Raw genomic sequence first — 22,564 nt, 5'->3', positions numbered from 1 at the left:
CAGTTTTCATTATATTTATTTGTTGTGAGTGCACATGCTACTACAGCGGATAACTACTACAGAGGATAAACTCACAGGAGTCAGTTTCTCCTTTCACCACGTTGATGCCAAAGATTGAGCTCAAGCTTAACGTTAGGCTTGGTGCCAAGAGACCTAAGCTGCCGAGTCACCAAACTGACCTTATCCCAGCTTTTAAATCAATAAATCAATAGACTCCTTACATATACTAACACTTTTATATTGAGAATCCCTTCCCTTTTAAAAATGGATTTTAAGCTGGGCGGTGGTGGCGCACGCCTTTAATCCCAGCACTCGGGAGGCAGAGCAGGCCGATCTCTGTGAGTTCGAGGCCAGCCTGGACTACCAAGTGAGTTCCAGGAAAAGGCGCAAAGCTACACAGAGAAACCCTGCCTCGAAAAACCAAAAAAAAAAAAAAAATGGATTTTAATTTGGTTTGCCAGGATAAATAAATAGGTCTGTAACTACTAGTAAAAGTAAGATACTTTTAATATATTATTTCTGCTGTCTCTGCAGTTGAGATACATTATGAGGAAGAAGAAAGATGGGAAATCCAGTTGGAGCCTGTATAGAGATTGTAGTATAAAAGAGAAGGCAGCTATTCAATAAGTACAGTGAATAGCAATAAAGAGAATGAGGAGGAACCTTCTTTAAGTGGGATTTAGAAGTCCTATGTGTGGAGGGGTTGCCAGTTATGAGAAGTGTCTGATGGTGGTGTTTTTTTGGAGAGAATGATAGATTTATGAAGTCTAGGAGTTAAGAAAGGACTCGTTCAAAACACCCCAAGAGGTTTTAATGACCAAAGCACGGAGTGGGAGAAACATAGAAACTGAGGTCAATGGAAAAGCTGGTGGTCTACATTATATAAGCTCTTGCAAACGTGATGGATGCTTTGGTTGCTCCAGGGGAAAGCCTGTGGGAATGAAAGCGGTGGAGCCATTTTGTGTTTTGGAATGCCCTTCCCACCTGATGTGTGGAGATGGATACAGAGGTCCTGGGCACTGATGAAAGAGCTGTTTTCAAGAGCTCGTGAATAGGCAGAATCGACAGGTTCTGTTAGTTGGTTTGAAGACTGAGGGAAAAGAGGAAACAAGGCTCATTCTTGTGTTTCCAGCGTGATGGAGTGAGTGGGTGGCAGCCTCATTTCGTGATATAAGCAATAATGGAAAAGGGGCCAGTGTCTGTTTAGGACTTGGATTTAAGGAGCTTTCAGAAGGTAAACATTTTCTAGTTCCCGAAATCATCAACATCATCTTTATAGACAAGTCCAGTTTAGGTACCAAAGCCTAATTTTCCTTTATGATTTGGGAAACAGCCTCTTGCACCAAGATACGACCAATTATCACCGATGCCACAAAGTAGTTTGGCATGAATTAGCCAACAAATGAATGAGAATGTTTCAGAAACTAACACGCAGGAAAATGCATTTCCCCTTTGTATTTTGGGAAGCAACAACTTGATCCATAACTTACTTATCAATAGGATGAAAGTCGCCAAACACTTTCTCAGGTTGCAGAACTATTTGGAGCCTTTTGTGTTATGCAGATTAATCTCAGTGTCTTGGAGGCCACCTAAAATCCAATAACCGGAGTGGGATTAAGGAGAGTAGAGATGAGAAACATATCCCCACATGTCTCTGGTATACTTTTACACACTGAACAATATTATTCAGTGTAAGATTTATTAAATATGATTGAATGACAGTTGATATGAATGCCATTGGGGAATGACTGATGGGTAATTGTGTGACAAACCTTTTTCTGGGGAACACAATACACATGTATACTCAACTCGGACAGGGAGCCCACAGCAGACCAAAGTAAGATATCACCAAAGTCCAACTTGGTGAACTAGTGAGTTTTATTGGGGTTGCTTACAGGAATATGGGTGAGGGGTTACTTACAGGAATATGGGTGAGGGGTTACTTACAGGAATATAGGTGAGGGGTTACTTACAGGAATATGGGTGAGGGGTTACTTACAGGAATATGGGTGAGGGGTTACTTACAGTAGCAGATATGATTCAAAGACTGCTGCATCATGGGTGACAGCTCACAAAGCTGGGGACCTGGAGCACGCTGCACAGCCTGCAGGTAGCTCAGTAGGTTGGAGAGTGTCCCTTTCAGGTGCTTCAGTTGGTCTGGGCCTCTTCTAGGCAGCTGAGAGTCTTCACTGCAGCTCACATTCTGAAGGCCAGAGAGGGGCTCTCAGCTTTTGTTGCTTACTCTATCAGTTGAGTTTGAATTTGGTTAGCTTCAGGGACTTCCTGAAGCCATTTTGAGTTGTTTACCTTTCTGTAACAATGCAACTACAGCAATGAAAATTGGAATGTGGGCTAGCCAGATGGTTTATGAGAGAAAGGCACTTGGTACTGGCCGTGATGATCTGAGTTTAATCCCTGGGAACTATACAGTGCAGGGAGAGAACTGGCTCCAGCAGGTTGTACTCTGAGGTCCATACTCATACACATACAGTAAGTGTGAAAATTTTGAAGGTAAATGATATGACTTGTTACATACTTTGTACCAGGAGCTTCCTGCAGGATGGAACGCTTTAATCTCAGAGGAAACGTCTACACAACAGCAATTGACATTTATATCATCCCAGTGTAATCATATGTCTCTCTTGTTTCAAGGAGAAACTTAGGATGGCATTTTGAATAGAGCAGGCCACTAGTGCAACCCAGCAGTCAGCTGTTGTACCTGTCAATCAGCTGGAAGTGCGTCCTGACGTGACTGAGTGCTGAGAAATGATTTCACCCAGGATAAATTCTAGACAAAAATATGTAAGTTGAATCTAATCAAGGTGTTAACTCTAACTTTCCATGTATAGGATATTCAGGAAATGGAAGGCCCTCATCACAGGGAGCAATCCAATCCAGCAGTAGGATCATTCTGTAGAGAGCTGACCCAACATCATCAGTAATGGGAGCCCATGAATAAATGCTTGCCCTTTCTGTACAAAAATTATTGTCAGTGACAAAGTCTAGACTATGTAGGCTTAAGTGACTCAACTTCAGTATAGGATCAGGAATGAAGCCCTCATACAAAATAATAGATATCTGAGAAGCTGACAACATCATCAGTAAAGAGAAAAGCGCGTACATTTGGACTTGAGCTCACAGGCTCTTTCCTTCTCTATTCTTCTGTATCCCTCACTTCTGGTCCACGATTTATATCCTCCAAGAAGGAGTTTAAGATTCACTTATGTTTTATTAAAGGTTTTGCTTTCCAAGCAAGCCACAGAAGAAGTAGAGTACTTCCCACAGATTTAAGGAACTATTAAACTCTGTAATATTTTCTATATAACATAGGAGTTCTGACTTGATTAGGATTAGGACTAAAAGTATGTGCTTACTTAGAGTATAGAACAGGAATGGTAAATAAGTAAATTTGACCTAGGGAGATTAGAAAAGAATTCGAAGATGTACTAAGAAATATTTGTCTTGAACACTGTGTAGAGGTGTTTTGTGAATTTGTTTGTCTCTGTTTGACTGAAGGTTAAAAGTGATGGAAGGGAAGAGAGGAAGTAATTACATATGATATAGCAGAAAACTTACGTGGATCACTTTTCATGAGCCTTGGGTAGTGTTCATAGATAGCTTCATGTCAGCTTCCCACACTCTTGTTGATCACAAAGTCTGCTTTCTGGTTCATATTGTCATAGGTAAGCATGAAATAAATCTTTCTATCAAGAAGAGCCAGTTTTCTCTAAAGTTGGGGACTGATGTCAAGGTTGAAACTGGGTGCTAAGGGTACTTCTTGCAAATGAAGTAACAAGGCGTGTGCATATGCCACACCGTATGTGTGGAGGTCAGACGGCAACAATTTCTTTTTATCCAGTGTCCCAGGGACTGAACTCGGTTCACCTGACTTGGCAGCAAATGCCTTTACCTACTAGACCATTTCACTATCCCTCTTAATTCCTCTTTATTTTTCACTGCCAAACAATATATCATTGTATGGATTTATAACATTGTTAGTGGACATTTGTGTTATTTCTACTTTTTAAAGCTATTATGAATAATGCTACTATCAACATTTAAGTACATGTCTTTGTATAATTTTTTTCCTTTTAGGTTTGTAGACAGGAATGGAATTTCTGAATCATTTGGAAATTCTATGTGGAAAATTTTGAGGAATTATCAAACAATTTTGGAACAGTATTTTGGAAACTATTGTTTTCTATATTGACAGCATACCCACCAGCAATGTAGGAGTGTGAGTGTTCCAATTTCTCTAACACTTGTTATTAATCTCCCTTTTGAGTGTATCTGTATTAATACGTGTGGAATGTTAGCTTATTGTAGGCTTTTCCCCTTATGTTCCAATTTTTGGAAGTAAACTCTAGTTACTAAATTCACATGTGGGGATTTTTATAATGAGGAAATCAGTGACAGAGGCCTGTAGATTTCTCATTAAAGAAATCCAAATATACAACGGTGGGTTTTGATACTTCTAGACACAGAAGAGGAAAGCGGCTTTCAAACTCTTCAGCACAACATAGAGAGTATGCTCTGAAGGACACATACTTCCCAGGTAGAGTGAGACCAATAAGACAGATATACCCCATCAATGCAGAAGGACCTATGTCTTGTAACCAAAGCATGGCAGGAGGTAGGGTGTGGGAAAACTTATCCACAGCTAAAGAACATCTGGCTTTGTATCTAAGACACAGTTCCCCATTTCCTGGCATCCCTTATTTGTGGTTGTGAGTTATGTTTTTTTCAACTCAGTTTTGCATTGTTTAAATTTAATCATAAAAACTATCTATATTTAACCTAAATTTTAGTTCTATAATTCTTATGGTACCACAAGAATACAAATATATTATATCATCAATAAATCACTTGCTTTCTTTTTCCTGTGCTGTAAGATTGTGTCAAACCAGGCTGTTTATGTTCTAAAAGGTTTAAAAAATCTTTAAAATGCATTTTCTCTTAAAATTTCATCTTTAGATTTTAACGTTCTTTGTAGGAAAAAAGCCCTTTCCCATCAGGCTGGGTCTGGAAAAGAGAAGAAATAATATACTAAGGGAGAAACACAGGACAAGGTAAATGATATATATGTAAAAAAAAAAAAAAAAAAAAAAAAAAAAAAAAAAAAAAAAAAAAAAAACCCAAAACTTTCTTTTTGAGCATGAAAGTAATTTATCACTGCAGAACATTTGGAGAATGGAGAATGCAGGATGTAAAGGGGACAATTGAGGTCACATGTTCCTTTACCACACAGAGGTAATGATTAGTGCTTTGGTACATGCCCAAACAGTTTTATTGTTGTTATTAGGCAGTCACCAATACCGTCCAAGATGGCAGGCAGAATCTCCCTAGTGAGATCTAGGTATTCTGGAAAATGTAAAAATGCTCACCTTTCAAGATTTCTGCCAACATGCAGCGTCTAAGAAGGAAGAGAAAAGAAAGAAGGTTGGTAGGGAGTTGACACAATTTCAGGGTTCTCAGCTTGTACACCAAGTTTCAGACTGAATGCCAGATCTGCTTTCCAATGAGGGAGATAAAGGAGACAGGACAGGCGGTATTTGAGTGTGGGAATATTGACCTGTGACTGAGAACTAGAAGAATGGTGGGATTAGGACCACTGTGTGCTTTTTCCTGCTAGAGCCATCTTAGGAAAGGGAGCTGACTTGCCCTCCACAGATAGAACTCAGTAAAGGTGCCCAACCTTGGGTTCTAGAAGACAGCCACAGAGGGAAACAAGACAAGGAGCAACATTGTACAGATGGAAAACAAATCTGTTTGGAGCTGGGGAGCTGGCTGAGAGGTAGGAGCATAGGCCTCTCCCCCGGAGAACTCCAGGTTTGATTCCTAGCACTCATATGGTGGCTCACAACCCTCTTAACTCCAAGCCCGGGGAAATCTGATGCCCACTTGTGGTTTCTGCAGGCACTACGCATGTATATGTTGCACAGACATGTGCAGGAGAAATACCCATACACATGAAATAAAATGAAAATTAAAAGAGAAAATGGATCAATTTATTTCCAATTATATTGCACATTTTCTAGAAAAAGAATCTTTGAAATATGTTTTAACATGTAACTTCATTTTTTTCAGCCCAAGCTACTGGCAAGCTTAGACAAATGCTTCAAGTATGATAGTTAGACATGTGCTCACTGAGTCTATTATGCTTCTTACTGTTCTTAATGGTAGGGGCAGGAAATTGCATTGTGTTATGGAAGCAGCTACAGATATTTGAAGAATGTGTGTCTTTGTTTCCCTTACAATGCCTTAACAGTGTTTAGCTTTCAATATGATTTTTTTTCTTCTTCTAGAAAGTTTTAACTAGTTTGCAAGCTACACATCAGTAGAGTGCCTAGTCTAGTCATGGGTGTTGGATAAATATTCAACACCACCAACGATTGTTAAAATTTTCTGCATCTGCTTCAGAAAAGGTTTCCTCTGCAGTGTTATGAATTAAGAGTAGCCCCGGGCCACAAGAAAGACACATAGAAATGTTGCCCACAGCCCAATCCCACACAGTAGTTCAGAACAAAAGGATCAGTATATGGTGGTAACTCTTGCGGTCTTCCCTGAATGCTTAGCTGCCCTTTCTTGTTATTGGTCCTTTATGAATAAGGAGTTGAACCAGCCCCTGATAAGGCAACTGAAAAGTGCTGGCATCTGAGAAAGGGTAACCTGTGAATACGGTCTTGGGTTTTACTTACATATTTACATCTCCCCAGGTCTAGCTGCAATTTGAGAAGAATTTGGAAATAAGGAGATAAGTATTCTTGCACTCCAATGAAGGGCAGAAGTCAGTCTACTCCGTGATCTACAGTCTGGATCTCATATCTGGGAGTTGAATCTCTCTTGCATGTGGGGCAAGTGCAGATTGTGCAACAGAGGCTCCTGTGTGCATCTGACAGGAGAAGTTTGTTCCAAGTGTCATAGTGTTGTTTTCATCTTGATAGACTAGTACAATCTGGCGGGATGGTGGGGGAGGGGTTGGGCGCTGGGGATGGGGGAGTGCTCAGGTCAATGAACAATGAGAGCTTACATGCCGTATGTAGAAATGAAGCTCAGTGGAAGGGGTAGGTGAGCTGAGGCAATGGGGAAAGGGTAGCATTTGCAAAGGCTGCAAAAGACAGAAAGAAATCTGCAATGGGTCCTGGAAAAGTTGATGGGAAATTCAGTAACACGTCCACTAACTCAGCACCAGCACCGTCCACCATCCTTCGGCTATGATGAGAATTTAAAGTTCAAGAGAGAGTGAGGGGGCTGGAGAGATGGTTCAGTGGTTAAGAGCCCTGGATGCTCTTCCAGAGGACCTGGGTTCATTTCCCAGCACAAACATGGCAACTGTGACTCCAATTCCAGGGGATCTGACAACCTCACACAGACATACATGCAGGCAAAACACCAAGGCACATAAAATAAAAGTAAATAAACTATTAAGACAGAGAGGCCCATCTTGGTCTGTGTCTATACTTCATATTGATGTATTTATTAGCCTTGGTATTTGGAAATACTGCTTCTGATGGCATGGCTATTCATGTATCTGAGTGGACCTCAAAGCGACATGCAAGAATTCTGTGTAAGTACATAGGTAGCCAGCCTGTCTGTCACTCTGATGGCATTACCTCTTTTTCTCCGAGGCTGCATGACATCTCAGTTAACAGAAGTTCCTCCAGGTCTGAAGTAAGCAGCATCAATCTGTTGACTGGTCCTCCAGGGATCGGAGTAAATGCCACATTGCTAACCGTTCAGCTTCTACACGCTCTTCCCATCTCTTTTGTTGGCCCAGCTTCTGATCAAGCCTTTTGGTTTATGGTAGGTGCCACTGCTGGGATTTGGTAGGACATGTCCCGGGTCAGAGAGTCAACGACCAGAACTTGAATGCTAATGGAGTGACTACATTCTGGGTCTGTTCTTCTGGCACTCTGTGCTTCCACTCATGTCGATTTGGCCAGTGGGTGATATTGCGGAGACTGCTGGGGGAAGCAGATGGGGAGCCCACATTTTGTCATTCTTCTATTAAACAGAGGCTTAGAGTGTCCAGGTTTTTTCAGCTGCTGGCAGTGCCATGCCTTAGTCCTGCTGGGGTCATTTCCACTGGCAGGGAGCTGCTTGAATATGTTCTATTTCTGTAGTCTGACCAGCATGGGTGCTAGGAGGTGGAATCTGCATTGTTCTCCTCCCCAAAGACTTGGGGAGGCTTCCTCTGTTGAAACTGGCTGTGCTCCCTCAGTGCTGATTTGCATTTTTGCATAATCTAGGAAAGGATCCCATGGGTCTCATGTACTTTCTTGTGCTTTGGGTTTAGAGGTAGGAGTCACAGACTGCATGGAAGTTCCTGAATGAGTGCACCAACGTCACATGACACTGCCTTCTGTGCTGGCTTGATTTCTAAGAGGATGCTGGGCATAGTCTGATTCTGGCTTTTAGAAGCATGGTTTTGTCTAGCACACTGCACAAATAGATGTACCCAAATTCAACTGGTGGTGGAGAGCAGATTTCACAGCTTAGCAGAGTCTGCCATTGAATCTAACGCGTTGGCTTCATTGTAATTTTCTGAGTTGAGGAAAATTGTCCTGTGAAAAGGGTCTGGTGTAAGAGTGTGAACTGGGCTAATGCAGGACATTGAACCCATAGTAGTAAAAATGTGGAAATAAAATGAAGCAAGATGAAATTTAAGTTCATAATTAAATTCTGTGCTTTTTTTTTCCTTTCCTTTTTAAGGTGGAGCCGCTATGTTGCCCTGGCCAGTCCCAAACTTCAATCCCTCCCACCAAAGCGCCCCCAATAGCTTCTTATTTAAATTTCTCATTCTAAATAGATTTATTTGAAGAATGAAGTATGTCTGGAAGTCAGAGGTGAAGTTTGGGCCTTAAAAAAACCATGTTCTATACTTAATATCCTGCCTCTTATTAAAACTTCTCTTTCCCACATAGGCTTATTTGACATAGGAAAAATAAAAGAGATGAACTAAATGCATAAGACTATTTTTATTCTTTAAAAGCAGAGCTGTTGAAATATCAATCTATGTATTTAAAATAAGAAGAAGTACATGTTTAATATACATGAGATATTTAGAATATGTAGACATGAGAAGGTGCCTTATATATTATGCAATAAATTGACATATTGTGGGGGTTAAGAAGGAATTTGTCTTTCTGATTTTTGGTATTGTCTGAATATTTATACTCAGTATATTTTTTTAAAAAAATACATATTTTAATGGTCAACTTTAGCAGTCTTTGAGAAGATTCAATTATCTCTACAAAGAGAAACATTTGTAAAGGATTTCTTAAAAATAAATAATATAGGCTAGTACTCAGTTAGATGAGAGAACACTGAGGAAAGAAACTGGGAGGAAATAAACACTAAGAATTAGCATGCTTGAAAGAGTAAAAGTAGAATTAGCATCTATAAAGAATGGAGGGGCTGGAGAGGTGGCTCAACAGTTAAAAGCACTGGCTGCTCTTTCAAAGGACCTGGGTTCAATTCCTAGCACCCACATGGCAGCTCACAACTGTCTGTAATTCCACTTCCAGGGGATCCAACACCCTTACACACATGCACCAATGCAAATAAATAAATCATTAAAAAAAAAGAATGGAGGTAGACCATGTTCTTAATAAATATGTGACTGTTCATCATATGCAGCCACCGTGACCAAATCTTTCAGCTCAAGAGAGAATAAAAGAGGAGATATGATCATGTCCCTTAAAGAGTATCTAATAAACATAGAATGTAAGGATGTGACAGGCTAAGGGACTACTCCAAAAAACTCTATTCTGTAAAAGTTTCCTTTGCTCTGAGATTGCAGCATTTCCATCCTGCGGGGGAAACTCCATAAACAGGAAAGTAAACAACTCAAAATAGTTTCAGGAAGTCCCAGAAAATGACCAGATTCACTAGGCCTCTCCCTGTTAGAGTAAGCAGTAAAAGCTGAGAGTCTCTCTCAGACAAGACAAGTTGCAAAGAAGACCCAGACCAGACCAGCTGCCTGGAAGAAGCAGAGACAAGCCGAGCTGCCTGGAAGAGGCTCAGACCAACTGAGGCACCTGGAAAGGACACTCTCCAACCCGTTGAGCTGTCTAGAGGCTGTGCAGTGTGCTTCAGGCTCCCAGATTTTGTGGGCTGTCACTCATGCTGGGGTGGGCCTTGGTGATGCAGCTGTCTTTGAATCAAATCTGTTCCTGTAAGTAACCCCTCACCCATATTCCTGTACATAATCCCAGTAAGACTTATTGGTTTGCCAAGTTGGACTTTGGTGGTATCTATAACGTAGGTTTGTTGTGAGAGCCTTATCTGGGGTAAGTAGATGAGTGTGTTACATCTCCCTGGGGAAGTTCTGTCCCCCAACAAACTCTAACAGTGTAGCAATATGGTGTATAGATACTTAGATTAATGACCAACAGAATTTGGTAGGAATATATTCTGGGTAGGTCTGTTAGTTTAGCTAATTGAGGCTATTGTGCTTCTGAGAAAAAGTCACTTGAAACTAATTAGTCCAACTTAAAAAGTAAATATGAAGACCACGTGATGGCTATTCTTGGTTGTCAACTTGACTACATCTGGAATTAACCAAAGTCCAAACTGCTGGAAATATTTGTGAGGGATTTTTGTTGATTGGATCATTGGAGGTGGGGAGACCCGCCACACATCTGGGCCACACCTTCTGGTGGCAGCCTATATAAAGGACATGGAAGGAGAAAGTACTTGCTCTTTACCTGCTTGCTCTTGTTCTCACTGGCAAGTCCGTTCCTTCACTGGTGTTATAGCCACTTCTTTGGAATTCTGAAGTATACCAAAGACCATATCAGACATCCAGCCTTGGGAACTGGATTCTTGGACTTGTGGATTTGAACAACTATTGGATTCTTGTCAAGAGACAGCAGTTGTTGGAGTAATCAGATCACAATCTGTAAGCCACTCTACTAAATTCCATTTTTTATATCCATAGATCCATTCTATCAGTCCATATTTCTTCAGAGAACCCTAATACAGATGAATAAACCACATGTAACAATCTTCCTCAGAAGACTATAATTTTTATAATATTTATGTTCAGATGCTATGGGAAGATGGAGGGGTCAGTGATTAATTCCCTCCAAGGAAACAAATGTGTTCATGACATAGAGAAGAGGTCTCCAAAGATGGGAATTCTTTTATTGCAAGTATAATTAACAGATTCTAGGCAAAGGCAAACACAAATGGCTGAATAGCTTAGCATTTGGAGCAGGTAAGTGATGAATCTAGGAAGGTTTATGTTGTGTAGGTCCCAGCTAGACCTGATCCTGTAGACAATGTAAAGCCATTAGAAATATGAAGCACAACTATGCACTTACTACTGTAAAGCAAAATCATGATCTAGAAATTAAAACAATTTAAATGGGAACTTATGGGATAAGTTTATATATCTTCTCATATAGACACTGCTGACATTTCAGGCATGCCTGTTGAACCAATTATATACCATACAATCATGACCAAAGACACTACAATGAATATAGTCTTTGGCATACTACCTTTCCTCCTATATAGGTAAAGCAATAAAGTCCAAGTAGTAATAGCTAGAGTTACAGATTTTTGTTAAGTATTGTGCCAGTATAGAACCTTTAAAGCAACAACAAAAATAAAAATCATAAGACCAAGAAATTAATAATTTTGCTCATAGGTTTTTATTAGCTTTGTACTATAGTTGCTTCTGAATCCAGGCATTGCACTTTTAACTAAATGCCTGTTATGGGCCATATATTCTTCTAGTGCTGTAACTATATTTATTGGTTCCTTTGAACTTGATACAACCAAGAATCATCTGGGATGTAAATCTTTAAGGGGACTTGCCTAGATGAGGTCTGTGTGTGAGCACATCTGTTATGGATTTTTAATTTGTTGTTGTTTGTGTTTGCCTTTACTCTTTTGGCTCTTTGTTCTTTGAGGGGGGGGCACCACCCAGCTCCCAAATTATGACATGGAGGCTTATTTTTACTTATAAATGCCTGGTCTTAGCTTGTCTTGTTTCTTGCCAGCTTTTCTTAATTTAAATGATCCCATCTACTTTTTGCCTCTGGGCTTTTACCATTCTCTCATTCCTGTAGTTCTTACTTTCATTCTTACTCCGCGGCTGGCGGGGTGGCCGGGTGGCTGGGTGGCTGGCCCCTAGCATCCTCCTCTCCCTATTCTCTTGCTCTTTCTTCTTCTCCTCCCAGATTTCTCCTTCTATTTATCTTCTGCCTGCCAGCCTCACCTGTCCTTTCTCCTGCCTTGCTATGGACCTTTGAGCTCTTCATTAGATCATCAGGTGTTTTAGATGGGCACAGTAACACAGCTTCAGAGAGTTAAACAAATGCAACATGAAAGAATGAATGCAACACATCTTTGCATCACTAAAAACAAATGTAACATGTCTTAAATGATATTCTACAACATTAATTTTTTTAAGAGAGTTTTGATAGTTGAGATAGGAAGGTCCACCCTGAATAGGGGCAGCGCCATTGCTTGGGCTGGGCCCTGGACTGTGCAGGAGTGAAGAAAGCTAGCTGAGTGGAAGCAGAAGCAAGCAGGCAGCATGGATGCATCTGTTCCTCTGTCTACTCTGGATTTGAACTTGGGCCCTCTAGAAGAGCAGCCAGTGCTTTAACAGCTAAGCGATCTCTCCAACCCCAAACTTTGTAAGTTTTACTTAAAAATATATTTAATATTACATTCATTCATTTATTTGTGTGTGTGTTGGGGGGGGGAATGTGTAGAGTTCAGAGATACTTTTCCTGTACCATATGTATCGTACGAATAAAACTCAGGTCATCAGGCTTGGTAACATGCATCTCTACCCAATACCATCTGCCAGCTCCTCAGCGATATATTTTCTTTCTTTCTTTTTTTTTTTTTTTTGGTTTTTCGAGACAGGGTTTCTCTGTGTAGCTTTGGAGCCTTTCCTGGAACTCACTCTGTAGCCCAGGCTGGCCTCGAATTCAGAGATCTGCCTGCCTCTGCCTCCTGAGTGCTGGGATTAAAGGTGTGTGCCACCACTGCCCAGCTATTTTCTTAATTTTAGAGTAGATTTTGGTTTATAGAAAAGTTACAAAGATAGTACAGGAAAGTCTATATGACCTATACTTTACACAAGTATATATTTAATTAAGACAACTTCATTATGGTATACATAAAGTTTGAAAGTCCATATGCAATTTGAATTTCCTTAGTTGTTGATTCTTTTTTCATCCTCTGGAGCCATGCAGGATACACACAGTCAACAGTCACCCTGTTTTCCTCCCTTTCTTGCTGTGACAGTTTATACTAATTTATTTTTTTATTTGTGTTTATTTATTTATTTTTCCAAGAAAGGGTCTTGCTATATAGCTCTGGCTGTCCTGGAACTGAACTCACTATGTAGAACAGACTGGCCTTGAACTCACAGAAATTGGCTTGCCTCTGCCTCCCAAGTGCTGGGATCAAAGGCATGTGCTACTACATCTGGCAGATTTTTTTTTTTTAAGACAAGGATTTATTTTGTAGCCCACGCTGGCCTGGAACTTATTATTGGCTGGACTGGAGCTCACTATGTAGACCAGGCTGGCCTCAACTCGTATAGATCTGCCTGCTTCTGACTCCCAATGCTGTATTGTCAAACATCAAGTCACAGTAATTTTATGTGGTAGACGTATTTTATCTACCTACTTACCTATCTATCTCCTATTTACCTATCTCGTTACCTGTCATCTATTATCTTTTTATACAGAGCAAGCTACAGCACAATTACTACATTGTTAACTGCAAACTCCAGAAACACAGGCCAGAGCCCTCCTAACCATTTCGCTGTGTCCCTCTAATAGACTGGGTACTGATTAAAAGGAAAATGAGCACACCACACACACCTGGACCCATGAAGGCAGCTTCCGGTAAGCGCCCCCTAGCAAAGCTTACTTCTGGCTTGCAGGAGTCCAGTGAGACATGTGGTCTGTTTCACAGTGACATAATGATGTTCCAGCAAAGGTCCGAGGACTGGAAAGAGTAGTTGTACAATGCCTTATGGTTCATACTAAATAAATTAGAAAACCTACTAGAACTCACTTTTGTAATCATTCCTTGGATAGGTGAATGAGTTTTCTTCTTGTAGAAAATGTCCTGAGATGTTTGGGTCACGGTTTAATCATTTTACTTTCAAGATGACAAAACATTTAAAAATTCTAATTAAAGAAAAAAACATTTAACCTATTGATTGCATTAACAAACTCTTTCCCAACCAATTGAAGAGGAGGGTGAGGTCAATTTTGTTTGATTACCGCACTGTTGATTCTTTTACACCATTCTGGCACATAGAAAGTAATGAATAAATATTTGTGGAATGAATGAATGAACCCTGATTCAATTCACAAAGAGACACTAAAGATTTCTTGGTGATACTCTGGGCAGGGAGAGGCCATAAAGAGTTTGAAAAGGCACATATAAGAGTTGTTCAAGAACGCTAGTGTCCTTTAAAGACTTGTGTCTATGTAGATCCCCTGGTGTCTATGAAAAGTGAGAAGCAAAAGGCGCCAGCGCAGCCATTCTCAACCTATGGGTCGTGACCCCTTCACCCGCCCTCTAGCTCCAAAAATATTTACATTATGATTCATAACAGCAGCAACACTACAGTTATGAAGTAGCAACAAAATAATTTTATGGTTGGTGGTCACCACAACATGAGGAGGTGTATTAAAGGGTCGCAGCGTCAGGAAGGTGGAGAACCACAGCTCTAGGGAGTCATTGCCCTTGGCTCCCCTTCCTGGCTTCTCCAGCTAGTACCCTACCTCCCTGAATTTGTAAAAATTCATCCTCAGAATAATCTATCAATGTGTACAACTGGTTTCTTTATTTCGTTCGGAGTCTTGCTACATAGCCTTGACTGGTCTGGAATTCCACTCTGTAGACCAGCATGGTCCGGAACTCACAGCAATCCACCTCTAGCTGTGTACGGTACCTGCCTTATTGACAGTCCTTCTGAAAAGTAAGGGGTGAATCTCAGAACAGCAAGTGTATTTACTGGAAATAAGCTGCACCAAGAAGTTATTTTTAAAGTGACATTATCAGCGGTTTTACTTTGTGTCAATTAACCCTGTTTACCTAAAGACTAAAGAATGTATGGTGTTTTTATAAAGGGGTAACTTTTTGAAAACTTCACTCTGCTCTCAGGAAGGTATCACATACTTGACTTTAGAAGTTTTTATTTTTATTTTTTATAAAAGGGCTGGAGATGTAACTCAGTTAATGGAGCGCTTGCCTAGCATGCACAAAGTTGTGAGTTGAATTCCTAGCACAACATAAACCAGGTGTGGCGGCATATATCCGTAATTTGAATCACTTGGGAGGTGGAGTCAGGATAAGCTCCACAGAGTACTCAAGGTTAGCCTGGTACAGATAAGGTCCTGTCTCAAAAAAAAAAAGTTTTTGTTTTTAAAAAATATCCAGAATTTTCAAGTTTGGAGCATGGTCCTTATATCAGTGCTAGGTAGGATCAAAAGTGTGATCTTTGGAGTTTGAGGTTTTCCCTGCAGCCCTCTATTTCCCCCAACTAGTTATAAGGTGAGTAATGATCAATCAGAATTAGTTCTCCTAGATTTATTCAAAAGGTTGTAAGAACCCAGGAAACTGTTCTAACAGAGCCTACTGAATATGGGTGTAGGTGTCCAAGAAAGGTCTATCATAGGATTAAGGGCTGTATGAAAATCCATGGGTTTTAAAAATTGGAACAGTGATGGGAATGGACATTTAAAATGGAAAAGCTGAAGGGCAAATGTCACCTGTAGGATATGTACTTGTTACTTTACTATTCTTTCCATTTGAATAGTAGTGCATATAGGTAAGGGCTATGTTTTCAAGGGAATTATAATTGTATAAAAGTATGTCAAAGCTCTAAGTAGAATTAGCAAAAAAAAAAAAATGAAGTATAGAAGTATGGTCAGCTATTATGAGGTAACTGTATTTGGTTTTGGCCATGATTCTGAAAAATTGAAAATATCTCTAAACTAAATATTTTCTTGTATAACTGTGTTTTCCTGTGGACAGTTTATAAACATCTAGATGATACAATGGATTTATTCTGACAACCGAAGCAGAACTCTCTATTGGTACCTTGAGGACTACAGGGGCAGAAACTCCCATGGTCAACCTTACGAGGAGGGCAGTGATCGCCTTCCTTAGATCTTGATTTGAATCCTAACTGTTTATAAGGTGAATGACTTTTAAAAGCGGTTTTGCCACCTTATTTTCATTTTTAAATCTGTTTTAAACAACCCTTTGTGTGATTAGTTATATTTCAAAATCATAACTTCCAATGGCTATGGTGGCTGGTTTTTGTTTTTAAGCTATAGGGTCAGTGAAATGACATAAAATGTTCATTTGCTACATAGATGAGCTGAATTGTTTTCTCCTTTTAGGTGAAAGATGTTGGATAGAAGACATGATCCTCTGCCTTTCAAAGTACTTATTCTTTAGTCATTATCCCAACCATTTGAGATATGAATCTTTAGTTTTCTATCATGCCAGCCACAGGTTCTATATTAAATCTTGAGCCATGGTCAATGATACTTCAGCGATACATACACACACTCCAGTGCAGTGTTTTGCTCCATCTACAGAGCCTCTCCATCAGGATTAACTAAAGTTCTGTTAAGAACACTCATGTATGGAACCCCACACTTGAGTTTTGACGGAGCCTCTGGGTGAGGAGGTGGTGAGACGGGATGATTCTTCCACCCAGTGATGTTCTAGAATCACTGAACCGACTCAAGGAGAGCTCTCTGAGAACACTGTTCTTTAGAATGTAAAGTAGGCACTGCAGGAGGAAAAGGAGAGGATCCCAGCAGAGAGGACCTGCCCAGGGGCTTGTTCCTGGGGATGTCATTTTCACTTCGGTCAGTGGTTATATGACTAATCTCCCTCATCCAGGAAAAGTGGGAGACATGAAAACCCTGCTTTGGAAATGGCAGTGCTAGACCGCAAGAATGCATGAAAAACAAAGAATTCTCAGAGATAAACTCCCTTGACTTAACTGAGCCCCTGGGGGTAGAGGCTTTTTTATTTGTGCTGGCCCCAGTGACATGTGGTGGAGATCCAGATATGTCCTGGATCTTGTGATCATAGACTTTCTTTTGAAAACAGTTGCTGCCAATCTGTCACTCCTTTGTGGCCGTTTGAAAATGTGGGGTATCAGCTGCTGTCGCTGTGGGTCCATTTCTGTTTTCCAGCAGGTGGGTGTGTCTGCTCCTTTCCTTTCATCTCCATCCAGCTCTCTTCTTTCAGGCACTTTCCGGTTGGCCAAGCCAAGTATGCCTGTCATGTTGGAACCCGGCCCTGGGACACTCACCAGCTCTCTTTGTATGAGTGTCTGCCTTGCATGTGTGTGTGTGTGTGTGTTGTGTGTGTGTGTGTGTGTGTGTGTGTGTGTGTGTCTACTCTTCCTTATCTTCTGAAAGCCCACCAGTCCCCTCTCCAGCTCACCTGCATCTGGGTTTTCAAGTTGCGGATGTTCAAAAGCTGCCATTTCGCCTCCTAGCCTTCCTTCCCTGGAGATCCATTCTTGCCTCACACTTTCCACCAGCCACCTTGGCCTTCTCTCTCTTTCCCCCCGCCACAATGTTTTCCATCTCAGGTCCTGCTAACTGCTTTGGTAGCTCCTCTGAAGAAAGCAGAAGAATTCAGTAGGTTTCAGAGTTAGATTAGGAGCTCGATCCTGTCTTCTAACTCTGAAAACAATCATTCTGACATTGAGTTGCTGTAAACATTTTTTTTTTTAAGAATGTGAAATAGACAAAACACAGCGTCTATGTATGAGTACTCCATACAAGGTGGCTGTTATTATCCACCTTATTTTTTATAAAAACCCAAACCAAAACCTTCCTACGTTACAGATTTTCCTAAGTTTGCAGTTCCAGGGGAGGTAGGAGACAGAGAGGTATGTTGTCCCCAGTCATGTGACTCTAAAGTAGGGCTGTAGAGCAGACAGACCTGAAGCAGGAGAAGCACTGTGATACTGCAGTGAGCCAAGTTCCCTGTGTGCTCATGGGCATCTTGAAGCACAAGCTTGATGAGAATCAAATGGTTCCTTCAGTGCCTTCTGTTGAGAGAAAGCCTTGAAATCCCAAATGGACGAGTTTAAAATGTGCTAGTATGTCCCCTTAGTGGGCCATGAAGCCTCTCTCAAGCAGTAGGTTCTTGTCATGTTCTGCTCCGGTGCCACCATGATTGATCCTCTATCCCTCTGGATATGCTTTCTGTTGTCACTCGTGTCTCCTATTTTGGGATGTACAAGAATTGTGTAGATTGAGGGATCCACAGATGAACATGTCTCTGGCTTATTAATCTCTGAGATATTCATTCCTCCCATAGGTTTGAGTCTCACACTGAAGTCCACTCTTTCTTCTCTTTCAAACTTGACCTTTTTATTCTATGGCTTATGTCACTTCCAAACAGTCCAGGTAAACAGATAGTACGACTGGAAAGCATTCCACTAACAGAACCACCGGACAAATAAAACCCTTCCACTTTCCTTCAATCCCTAAAACCCTCCAGGAGTCAGCAAGCCCCTATCCTATCTATTCTGCTCTCAGCTTTGTTCATTCTTGAACTTCGCTTTCTCATCTTACCCATCATTGTTGGCGCTCTGGCTGTGCTCCTGGCTGCTCCCCAAACTCCACCTCTTCTCAGGACCCACCAAAACTTCCTGTTCATGCTCTGGTTGATGCAAATCCCAGGCTTCTTAGGAGCCATTTTTTTTTTTTTTAAATTAAGTGTGTGCTTTCTGTGGGTACAACAATATATTCCTTCCATGGAAAGCAGAACAATACTTTTTAAAAATGTTTGATACAAATATATTGACAGGTTATTGATTTTTGCCTTGCTCATTTCATACTTTTTCTTCTTATCAGATCCTGCTTCTAGCCTACACAGGATTATATTTGGCACTTGGGGACAAAGATGGCCTGGAGAACTAGAACCTAGAGATAATCCCATAAGCTCCTTTAGAACAAAGGTTTAATTATATCCCTATCAACTGAGTCTTTTATCTGAGCTGAGTTGAAATAAACAGCAAATTGGTGAGTTTCATCTGGTCTGCTTGCTTTGGCAGCTTTGGCAAAAGGAACATAAACCAGAGGGAAAGAGAGAGACAAAGATTCTGCACAGGACAACTGGATTGTGTTTGGTCCTTTTGGTCAGAGAGCAATATGTGTTAAACGCATCACTGAATACGTCTTTGGCCTTTCTATGTGAAGAAATAAATATTTGACAATTTGTTTCAGGGTGAACTGAAACTAGTCTGGGAATGTTATGTACTTTATAATGACTAATTTCCCTCATTTATAAACCAAGAGGCTAAGTGGTACTGTTTCTGGAGATGGAGGTGGCCAAGTGCCAGGGTATGTGTGGGTGAACAGAAACAAGAGAGGGCACTGATGGGGACTAACTTGTCTTATTGCCAAGGGGCTGGCTCTTGGCCTCCTTGTATGTCGTCACTTCTTGTACCTTCTACTTGTCAACAGCCAGAAGAAGCTGATGTCTAGACATAAAGCCTATGACATCCAAACAGGCTATTCATCTTATCTACTAGAAATCTACCTCCACTACTAACACTCCAGTATGGATTTATTGTGAAAGTATAATAACTGTTATAATGCAAGGCATTGACGTACAAGAATGGAAACAGGTGACTATTGGGAAACTAAGGTCCAATTGGCTCTGTCATGGACCCTGTAAGGACCTCCAAGTGGATCCTCTACAGATAGTCAGAGTGACCTTTACCAAGCATAAATACCATTTGGTTATACTTACCCCTTGGTTCTTAAGACATTTCTATGATTTTCATAACCCTTAAGATAAAGAATGTTCATAAAGAACATTCATTGTACAGTCTTTAAGTCCTCTTATACTACATCCCTTATCTGCCTGTGATGTGATGGATAGCTTATTTCCTATATGAAGATATCACCTCCATGAGGGGAGAGAAAACACCCTGTCCCATAAATTTATTCGCAATGACCATTTAATACAGTATGTGACACAGACCAGGAATTTACTAAATGATCTTTGAATGCATAAATTAATAAGAAAGCAATCCAAACCTTCCCCACATGTATCTGGCCCAGGATTTTTGTTGTAAATACATGTGAACTTGTGTTTAATAAACAGTTTTATAGAAGATACTTGATATTTCTTATACTGTCGCAAGTGCCTTGTTCTCCTAGTGGGGGTGGTGGAAGAAATCTGGGAGTTCTTCCAGGTCACCCTATTAATTTCACTGCCATTATGTATGTACTTTCGTGCCACCCTCTCTTCCATTGTGTCCCCACCAACTTCCAGCCATTGGCATAGGCTCATTGTGACATGTAGTAATTTCCAATCAGTTCCCTGCTTCTGTTCTTCCTTTCCTCCAATCCATCTTCTGTGTATCTGTTCAGAAAGCATGCCTCCAACCCAAACCTAGCTATGCCTGAAGAGTCTTCAGGGTGCCCTACAAAGGATCGACTCTCAGTTCAGTGTTGAAAAATCTGTTGTCTTTCGAGACTTGTCTATTCCTTGATCCTTGATACTCTTTGAACATCAGGAATATTTATTGAGCACCTACTCTGTTCCTGAGAATCTACTGGATGGCAAATAAGAAAGTATTTTCTTATCCTTTATTAGTTTTTTTTTTCTGTGAGAGTGTGTGGGTGTGCTTGTGCATGTGCACAAGCGTGCACTGTGGGTTAAATATGGGCTTGTGTATGCTAGGCAAAGGCTCAATCACATCTCTTTTTATCCCTTATTGAAAATACTGTCTAATGGTATACTTGCCTCTAGGGGAAGCATTATATAACTAATATTTTTTGTCATAAATGAGATCTCTTTTTTATTTTTCAATTCTACTGGCATCTGCCTTAAAACACTATTTTGCAAGCCTTAAGGACTATTTTTCTTTTAAAATATTGATTGCTTCAATGTATATTTAATGAGCAAATTTTGCTGTTCTCCACTTTTGCACATGTATGCTGTGTATTTCCAGTCTGTCTCCCCATTCCCTCTTTTACTTCCTTCTGTCTTCTTTACCAGCTCCCCCCAGTCTCTCTCCTGTTGACTAGTTTGGATTTTGTTTAGTTTAATCAGGCCAGTCATTGTGATCCTGAGCTTGGAACTAACCATCAGAACTGGTGGGCTCTGCAGTGGGTGGTACACAACTTGATATGGATGCTTCTTGTCACCCTAGGATCTGTTGGTCACTGATAGATCAGCAGTGGGAAGTAGATCCCTGGAGGTCCTTTCCCATCCTGTGGCTGATTTTAGGAGGGCCTGGCTTTTGTGGACCCAGTGCCCAGTATACACAGCTGCTCTGAGTTCTCATTCCCCATGTCCATGTCCTGCTTAGAAGTCTCTTACATTATCTGTCCCCCCACCTCCCCAACCCTTCTGCCACAACCACCTATTCTTCTTGATATACTTCATCTTATCATTTTCCTTCCCTAAGAAGGATGGACACTTCTCTCACTGGGCTCTCTTTTCATGCTGTTTGTATTTCTTTGTTTTCCCCCCACAAGGATTTGGAGCATCCACGTGACATACTGTTCTGTCTTGATCATTACTGCTTCAGAGAAAAGAGAGCTACCTGTTAAATGATAAGCAGGCACTCAGTAAGTGCTTATCAACCGAGGAACTATTCCCTGAAAATGTATGACTCAAGAATATACCATTTAGACTTTACATCTTTTGTAACAGGGTTTAAAAGATGGACATTTACTATAATTTTGTTGATATGTTCTAATAGTTGATATATTACAAAATGTGGAGTTAGGTGTGGTGGCACACACCTTTAATCCCAGCACATGGAAGACAGAGGCAGGTGAATCTATCAATTTGAGGCTAACCTGGTCTACATAGTGAGTTCCAGGCCAGCCGGGATACACAGTGAGAACCTGTTTAAAAAAAAACAAAAAATAAAAAGCAGGATTCTATTTTATTAGGTGTCCTTTATTTAAATGGAATCCAATTGCATTTTGACCTTTTAAAAATTTATATTAACTATGATGGAAAATTAACTTGTATATGTGGAATGATATACACACAACCATGACAAATCTCAGTAGTAAAATTTTTCTTATGGCTATTTCTTACTTTGATTTATGATGGAATTTGGCATGGTTTGGAATGGCAAATGCTGATATTATTCCCTCTGGAACTTACCAGATTTCCTTTCTGTTGATGAGGATGTCTATTTTAGCAATTCGTTTTTAAGTGGGGCCTCTCAGGCATCACTGTTTTCTCAGGACACCCATTTTTATTTCTGTCTCTTGGTTATCCTTAGACATAAAGTCAACATTAACTACTTCCTGTGACAGCAAATCCTGTTTAGAGCTCTCTTAGGCATGCAGATTCCAGTGGGGGGTTGTCTGAGATGGGACCACTGGAGTCTGGTTTTGTCCATGTTCAGATGTTTATTAAACCATCTGCTTTGTGCCCAAATCCCTGGTAAGGTACAGTCATTTTTTTTTCCTATTTGCCACTGTATTTCCAAGGCTAAGCACATATCTCATGAATATTTTTATTTTGTATATGTGTGCTTGTCCATGTGTGTGTT

At 40.5% G+C, this 22,564-nt stretch overlaps 1 long non-coding RNA gene across 3 annotated transcripts; it reads left to right on the top strand.

Annotated features, from left to right (window-relative positions):
• Positions 1-2,262: 2,262 nt before the first annotated feature.
• On the top strand, positions 2,263-7,317 carry LOC119088716. 3 transcript variants are annotated; one of them, XR_005092417.1, is made up of 3 exons: positions 2,263-2,802; positions 4,994-5,069; positions 6,717-7,317. It is a non-coding gene; the product is annotated as an uncharacterized LOC119088716 (long non-coding RNA). The 3 variants fall into 3 exon arrangements; XR_005092416.1 differs by lacking the exon at positions 2,263-2,802 and adding an exon at positions 3,278-4,237; XR_005092415.1 differs by lacking the exon at positions 2,263-2,802 and adding an exon at positions 4,252-4,555.
• The last annotated feature ends 15,247 nt before the right edge of the window (positions 7,318-22,564 follow it).

The sequence above is a fragment of the Peromyscus leucopus genome, chromosome 11 (genome assembly GCF_004664715.2).
Source record: "Peromyscus leucopus breed LL Stock chromosome 11, UCI_PerLeu_2.1, whole genome shotgun sequence".
NCBI lineage: Eukaryota > Metazoa > Chordata > Mammalia > Rodentia > Cricetidae > Peromyscus > Peromyscus leucopus.
This window is presented reverse-complemented; position numbering and strand designations above follow the sequence as displayed.